Source organism: Hibiscus syriacus, unplaced genomic scaffold (genome assembly GCF_006381635.1).
Source record: "Hibiscus syriacus cultivar Baekdansim isolate YM2019G1 unplaced genomic scaffold, ASM638163v2 tig00110122_pilon, whole genome shotgun sequence".
NCBI lineage: Eukaryota > Viridiplantae > Streptophyta > Magnoliopsida > Malvales > Malvaceae > Hibiscus > Hibiscus syriacus.
In genome coordinates this window covers 410,215-418,739 of record NW_024062598.1, presented here as the reverse complement: position 1 = coordinate 418,739, position 8,525 = coordinate 410,215, and the positions used below count along the sequence as shown (strand labels likewise).

General features: G+C 36.7%; 1 pseudogene; it reads right to left on the bottom strand.

Moving 5' to 3' along the window:
• Nucleotides 1-1,150: 1,150 nt before the first annotated feature.
• LOC120215508 lies at nucleotides 1,151-3,104 on the bottom strand (annotated as a pseudogene).
• Between the last annotated feature and the right edge of the window lie 5,421 nt (nucleotides 3,105-8,525).

Here is an 8,525-nt window from a genome sequence, read left to right as displayed (position 1 = left end):
AAAGCATCCGAGAGCATCCGAGGCCATCCGACCGAGGCCATCCGAACGAGCTATGCGAGGGCAACCGAGCGAGCTATAAGAGGGAATCCGAGGGCAACCGAGCGAGGTAGGTCGCCCGGAGTGCATGGCGACCTACAAGGTCGCCCGAAGTGCATGCATAGCTCGCTCGGTTGCCCTCACATAGCTCGTTCGGATGGCCTCGGTTCGGATGGCCTCGGATGCTCTCGGATGGCCTCGGATGCTTTCGGATGGCCTCGGTCGGATGGCCTCGGATGCCCAGCGTGTTGGGACGTGCATGGAACATGCAATCTCTTGTAGGTCGCCGGGAAGACATGGCGACCTAGTAGGTCTCCCGGAAGGCATGGCGACCTACGGCCAACAGTGGATTTCACCCTATTTGAGCAATTAATTTTGGGAGTGCATTAGCTCATGAATTAATTTCTTTCAGAATATATCGAAAGTTTTGCCTTAGGTTATCATAGAAATTTGATTATCATATTCGGGTTAATATAGGGTATAGAGTCGAGTAAATCGGTTCGGGTCAAGTTTGTCAGTTCTAGATGGAAAACAATTTTTCAGTCTCGGGTTGGATTGCAAATGTTGGAGTTTGAATATGATCTGTATTTGGAACGAGTTTAATTATTTTATTCAAGTGTATCTTAAGAATTTAATATTTTCATATGAAACTCACTCGAGTTTAGAGCGAGTTTGAACATGATCTATCTTTTCATGGATCAATATACCAGTAGAATAAAATAATTAAAAATATTTTTAGGAATCAAACAAGTTACTAATAAATTATTACTCATAGATCTTATACTAAATAAAGTCTTTGAATATATATTTTATATTAAAAACAATTACACATAAACAGTAGGTGTGACTTGTACAAACACACGATGTTCTGATACAGCATACATATTTTTGGGGGAAACAATTGGAGCAAACAGAATCATGAGAGTGTTGAGAAGCAAAGGGTTCAAAGTTTGGAGACGGCCAACTTGATTAGATCCTTCCTAAGATCTTGCCTGATGGGTTCTTGGGGATGGAAGCCACGAATGCCACTTTCCGGATTCTTTTGTATGGAGCGACCTGTTCCATTTCATTCTCAGTTTCATCTACAAACCAATTCATCAGACTTCATTAATTCTCATACCTGTCTACCCACGAACTCCATCACTTGGGTCTCCGATATATCGCTTCCCGGTTTTCTCACCACATATGCCATCGGGAACTGCCCCACCTCCTTATCAGGAAACCTGAAACGCTTGATTTTCTTTAGCATAGTTTATCATGTAAGAGGGAAAGCGAAACGAGAATGAAAGCAACTTACGGAATAACAGCAGCATCTAAAATTTCAGGGTGGGTAAGGAGCAATGCCTCGAGCTCAGCAGGAGGACCTGCCCAAATCAAATTTACCAGTGTGAGAAAGAGCCCATTCCATTTGGGGTTGGGGAGGGAGTTTTATTCATTCACCTGATATCCCTTGTACTTGATCAGCTCCTTCAACCTATCAACTAAAAAATGAAGCCATCCTCATCGATATAGCATAAATCTCCTCCTCAGCCATCCCTCTGAATCAAGAGTCGATGTCGTTGCTTCTGGATTACTGAAATAGCCTACACATACCCAACATTTTCAACCAAAATCAGTCATCAACATCAATATTCTTTCCATCCTCCAACTCTCATTCTCAATATCAATTCAATAGCCCCATTTAATTCTCCAAATTTGTATAGCATCATTGTCAGGGAAACTAAAAGCACAGCCATATGCAAAAACCACTTACTTAAGCTGACATTTCAAAGCTAATAACTACTTTTAATCTAATGATAAGAAATGCATAATCATCCTACCAGCAAACAGACAAGCATGGGAAAAGTAAAAGGGACATTTGACTTATTTTTATTTGCGTCAAAGATGAATTATTAGCGTGGTGGCAATACCTTTCATAACGGAGGGGCCCTTAAGCCAAAGCTCACCCGTCTGATTCACCATTAAAGCCTTACCACTCTCCGGGTCCACAACCTTAGCCTCCATGCTCGGTGATAACATTCCCGCCGTACCATACCTCCGGCTCTCCTCCAACGAGTCAGTCGACGCACCAATCCCGGTCGACTCCGTCAACCGTACCCTGAAGAATCTTAACATTCGGATACTTCTCCAGGAATCCCTCGATCACTTCTTTACTCAGCGGAGCCCCACCAGACAAAGCCGAATGCAACGAGCTCAGATCGTACTTCTTCCGTATCTGATCGGCGGCGTTCACCATTGCCACCAGAATTGGCGGCACCAGAGGGAGGTAGCCCGGTACTTCTCGATTGTTAACAGCATATCGTGCATCTCGAACTTCGACAAAACGATGACCGTCGATCCAGACGCCAGCAGCCCGGTGGCGAACGCTACTTCTCGATTGTTAACAGCATATCGTGTTTGTACCAGACGAATAAAGCAAAGTCGCCGTGTCGTCTTGGTTGACTCGGTCCCTGACTCGACTCCCACTCGGTTCCGTCTTCATCATCTGATCTAAAGTCGTGACGATCTTCGCTCCCGTCGTGTTGCTGTTCACGGTGATCATCTAGAAGCACGATTGGGATGGTGGACCCGGCTAATTTAGGGAGCAGCGGAGTAATAGTAAAGGCGATAACCGGCTTTGAATCCGCAACTTGTTTCCGATTCACCGGCGGTGTTGAGAGGGTTCGTAGTGGTTATGATAGCACCGAGGGACATAACAAAAGGCAAACAATGGGGAAGAAGATGGAGTTGGGTGAAAGGAGTAATACCACGTGGCCTTTCCGGATCCCCATATCAGAAAGACACGTGGCGACGGAATCAACCGCCCTCCAAAGCTCGGTAAAGGTGAGGTGGCGACCGGTGGCGGCGTCGATGAAGGCAATTTGGCCGTGGTGGGCTCGAGCAGAAATGAAGGTGGTGACATCGAGAGAATCGTTCTTAGGGAGAGGAATAGGGTTGCGCTTGCTGTAGAAGGTAGAATTGGACCAGCAAAAGCCGCTTCTCGGATCCATTGTGAAGCTCCTAATTTCCGCCATGGATTTTCTGACACGATGCTTCACTTTAGATCAGTTTAGTTTTGTAGCAAAATTTTGAAGGCTCAAATAGAGTCGACGGCTGAAAGAAAGAAGCAATTTTTATATTGTAAGAACGTGAACTGTGTGGTCCCATCCCCTGAGCTAAGTGAGCTAGTTTGACCTGTAACAAACCGAACCGTGGTCGGTATCCTTACGTGGCAATATTACAATCGTTAGATAGAACTAAACATAGAATGAAGTTGAATTGTTGTCGTCAGATCAAATGAGTAATGAGAAACATGTTTGACTGTTTAGGTGTATATGGGTTGTCACTCCACACCTCTTTCCGACCTGTTTTTCCTTTAAGGATAAACCACAATAATGATCACTAAAGTTTAAGTAAACTTTTGTTTTTATACTGAAGTTTTAAAAGGTATAAATAATTATTAATATTATTGATTTATAACAAAATGGTTACTTAGGTCAGCTGAGTCAGTTGTCTAACGATAATAATAACCGGTCAAAACTTATTAATATTGTCTTCTTTCTTCTTCCCAAGTAAATAACCAGGTAAGCTTTGAAATCAAGGAAACTATCCAGATGATATTAAACAAGCCACAAAGTTCAGACTTTGAAGAATGTTGCCATGAACTTGAAGATGATTGGGCACTTTGCTTGGACTCTTCTCTAGGCTCTAGCACAATAAGGGTAAGGTTTACGACGACCATCCTTTCATCTCCATCCATTAGCACAGTAGTGGCTCTGTCAGGGATTTTAAATAGTGTATGCGGTCACGTTTTCGGTCGTGTCGTATTTATCCGGTTGCAGACATAACAGATGTCATTGTGGTCATTGCGGGTATCACGATTGGAATTTTTTTAATGTCGCACAACTTTCCCTAAAATGATAAATTAATATAATTAAAATAAAATTATAAAATTTAATTGCAAAAATTTAGATTAATGAAATTAAGACTAAATTAATTAAAAATTAAAGTTTACATTTTTAAATATGGATTAATTATAAATTCTAAAAGTGAGAGGGATGCCAAATTAATATATTTTAAAATTATATTTTAAAAAGTATTTCAAAAAATAAAAGAAACAAACCAACCCCCCTCCCCTTTCCCCGACCTTTCATTGTCTGAAAAAATATATATATTTTTACTCTCAACTCTCCCCTCCCCCCTTTCATTGTTTGAAAAAAAAAAATATGCTTTCACTCTCAACTCCCCCCTCCCCATTTCCTCCCCCGACTTTTGTTTTTGAAACAAAGAGAAAATTGTGGTTGGAATTACGGTTGAAAAAATTGTGATCGGCGCAATCCCCGTTACATGTTAAATTTGCGGGCGCGACATACCGTTATTTGTGTGAATCCGTTACCCACCACAAAAAACATGAAAACAAGTTTCAAACAGCGGCGCTACCGCAATATCACGCCCGCTATCACGTTTTTATCCACAATTTGAAACCCTGCTCTCTGTATCGTAATAGTGTTGGACCTTGGTGATCAGAACAGTGATTCACTTCTCAATGAAAACTACTTGAAGTTGTACTTCTCAATACAATATCAAGCCCAAAAGGAATTGTTTTCAAAATTTTCACGTTGATTTATTTGGTTCTTCGTTGTTAATTCATTTTTAGTTTTTATGAAAAGATTGACTATGGCTAAGAGTAATATTACAGCAATGGCTCCATTTATATTTAACAAGTCAACAAGAGGGAAGAATATCAAACCAACAATTACAATAGCAACTCGTTTCCATAATAGCTTGGATGTTATCATTTGTGCCATCAAGAATACAAAAGCCCCAATTTTCCAGTATCCATGTAGCAATTTGGAGCACAAAAATTTTAGCCTGCTAATCCAATGAGCCAACAACGAAAGAAAGCAACATGATCACATAAAGGAATCACCGACACTATGATCTCATTGGCATCACTTATCATTCATTTCTATTGATGAGTCTTCAATTTTGCATTGTTTTGGTTTTGTTTTGCTTATTTTCGTGCGGGAACTTATTTTCTAAAATTAACAGTAAAAAGGGTGAATTCTGCATTTTTTATTTTAGAATCATCGCTAGAGACATGGGTACAATCTGGGACACGACATAATCCGACGTGGTAGAATTTGACGATCTAAATACAACAGTTTCTAGAAGCTCTAGTCAACACTTTCTGAAAAGTGACATACATAGTTATCGTATGAACTTAGTTTGAATTTGAAAATGCTTTTGGATTTATCTTTTGATTATGTTTAGGATATTTTTATTTTGAATATCCATTTTATCATTAGGAAAATTCAAGACTATAAGGTAAGATGTACTTTCTTTTTCTTTTTCTTTTTCTTTTTCTTTTTCTTTGATTTATAAAATTCTATCGGCTTTTATTAAAATTCTTTTCTTTATTTTACTTTAGTTTTTATTTTCTTTTCAAAAAATGTTAAGCATGTTTTCAATAATGATTAGCTAAACTTTCAATTGGTCAATGGTTTAGCGACGACTCATTTCTGTTTTTGAGAATTTGAAAAAAATTAAATATTTGGATAACATTATTGATTTTATGAAATTGATTTGACAATCGACATTTTCTTTAAATTTTTTACACTTTCATTTCAAAAGTGTACGTTGACTTGAATGTTGTTTTGATTTACTGTTGGGAGTCGTAATTCAACTTCCTATGAACAAATTTAGCAGTGGTCCATTAAGGTGGATTGAGATCGGGTTCGGTTCTCATTGAGACACCATAACCCAAGTCAAACTTTTCTAGCGCTTAAAATTGTATCGGTGCTAACAACGATAGTCGTGGTTACTCCAACAAGACTGAATTCCAAATATAGACTTAGGAATATCGGTTTACTAGAGAAAAAATTAAGTTACAAGGGTTGGAATTTGTAGACTATAACATGTTTCCTAAAGTAAAATATCTTTCAATGATCAATTGGAATTGAAGGAAAATGAAACTTGTGGTTATTTTCATCTATTGATTTCTTTTAAAAAATTTACCTTGATTTATTTTTTAATCATTTTTCATATCTTAGTTTCTTTTTTTATTTCATAATCCTTCTTTTTTTTTTTACGTTTCATCCAGATCAAAATAATTCAGAATTGGGAACTCCAAAGTCCTTGCGGATTAACCCTACTTCTCTATATTATCTCTTTTCATTATTATTTTTAGAATAAGAATATTTTATTTGACAGGTAAGACGCTTATCAGATTGGCGCCATTACTGGGGAATATGGAAAGTTACTACTCATTTTTGTTTTAATCTATGACCAGGTTACTAGGAAATTTAACGAACTACGAACCCGAGATCAAAGCACTTGCTGAAGATTACATGGAGAACCACTTCAATGAAGGAGAAAACAACAAAAGTGAAGCAATATCTAGAATTAGGAGATATCTCAAATATCGAAGCTCTATACACGTACAACAGTGAAGAATCAATTCAAATGTCTGATCCAACAATCCGGGGAATTAGCTGTGGCACCCAACGAACAACAGTCACTCTGTTGTACATTTATGAATGACGAAACACCATTTGAGTTAAAAACATGGTTTTTTTAGTAGTATGAAACCACAAGGAGTATCAGAGGATCATATTAAACATCGAACTCTTCGTATTTAGCCGATTTAGCTAAGGATTGATTATTTTACATACCACCAAGTTCAAACGATACATGGGTTGATATGTCGTGTTTGTTTCTAGACATGTTCTTCCCTGTAGCGAAGGCAAAACGAATTGAGGAGATATGTAACATCCCAAAAATAGGGGTAGTGATTAAAATGTATGTTTAGAAACTTTGAGGTCAATTTCAAAAAAATTTAATAAATTTATGGATTTATTTGGGAATATTTTATGAAGGATTGTTTAGTAATATTGTATGAAGTAAGGGTAAATTGGTCTTTTCAAAGGAAAGATTTTTATCTTCCCTTTATAAGGGATTTAAACAAGTGGATTAAGTGGGAAGGAAAAAGAAAAGTCTGGAAACCAATTTATTCTTCCTCGTTGTCGTGAGCTTCATTTAAAGGTGAGTCTTAGTAAGTTGGTCATTTCTTGAGTTTTAAGTTTGGTTTTGATTCTTGGAGTTAAGAAAACTTAAGGAATGATTGAAGTGGTTTAAAACTCAAAGATTGATAAGTTATGAAAGATTGAAATAAAGAATTTTAAGTGAATTGTTAATAGAGAGGTTGTAAATGAATTTGAGGTTAAATTTGACTTGTCATGAGCTGAAATAAGAAATTCAAAGTGTTAGAAATGAATTTGGAACATATTGAAATTGGTATGATTATTGACTTTAAGTGAGTATATGTGATATTGGATATCAAGACGAGTTAAAATGATATAAGTTGATTAGAATAAATATAGTTAAGCTTAAAGGGTTAAATGAGGTTATTGAATAGGAATAAGTGAGTTTGGTTAATTTACGGATTGTAAATGGTAGTTCTGGGCATGAAGTATCGATATTGGAAGAACAGTATCACTTCACTGCAAAATCAGTTGAATTCAAAGGGTAGTATAGATACTGGTTGAATAAGGTATCGATATTGAATTGGTGTATCGATACCAAGGGTATAGTATCGATACCATTTCCAAGATAATTCTCCAGAATATTGAAACGGTATCAGTACCGAAGGAGGGTATCGAGACCACATAAGGAAAGTATCAGTACTGTAGTGGGAGTACCGATATTATTGAGCATGAAATGATAAATTAAGTGTTTCTTTCATCTTAATTTATGATGATTGGTTATAAGTGATTAGAATTAAGATTTATCGATATATATATCGTGTAGATATCGAACAAAGACAAGTACCGAATGAGTCAACAAGATAAGATCGATCAAGAAAGAGATAAGAATATTGCTTAGACTAGTGAGGCTAAGGTGAGTGCATGCTATTGTTTATATGGTAGTATTGAAATAAGACTTGCGATGAGTATATTTTCAATATTTGATTGCATGAATCTATGAATATTAGTATGTGCTTGATATGATTCTTATGTATGCATGAGTACATGAATATGGTTATATGTGTCATATGTTATTGTATGTGTTACGTGGTACTATATGAATACATGTATGTGTGGTAACTATGTGTTATTTGTTATTTTGTGTGATACTGATCTAGGTAAATATATGAATAATGTAAGTTATATGAATTAGATCTATATGAACTGGTATAATTGATTTATGTGATTAAATGAAAAGTGAGACAAACTAGGTAGTATTGATCTATATGATAATATAAGAATAGAATATAAGCTAGGAGATATTGACATATGACCTACATTATGAGGAGATTTTGATTGTGGAGGAATAAATAGATAAGTAAATTAAATGATGGAGTTTAAAGGATCAAGTATGACAAGGATTATATTGAAATGAGGTGAATATTTATTGGATAAGTATGTAAGGTTATATGAAAGGATTGTTTGATTTCGTGAAGTATATGTCTTAAGTATATCTGATGAAGATTTAAGGTTACCTCAAAGTTG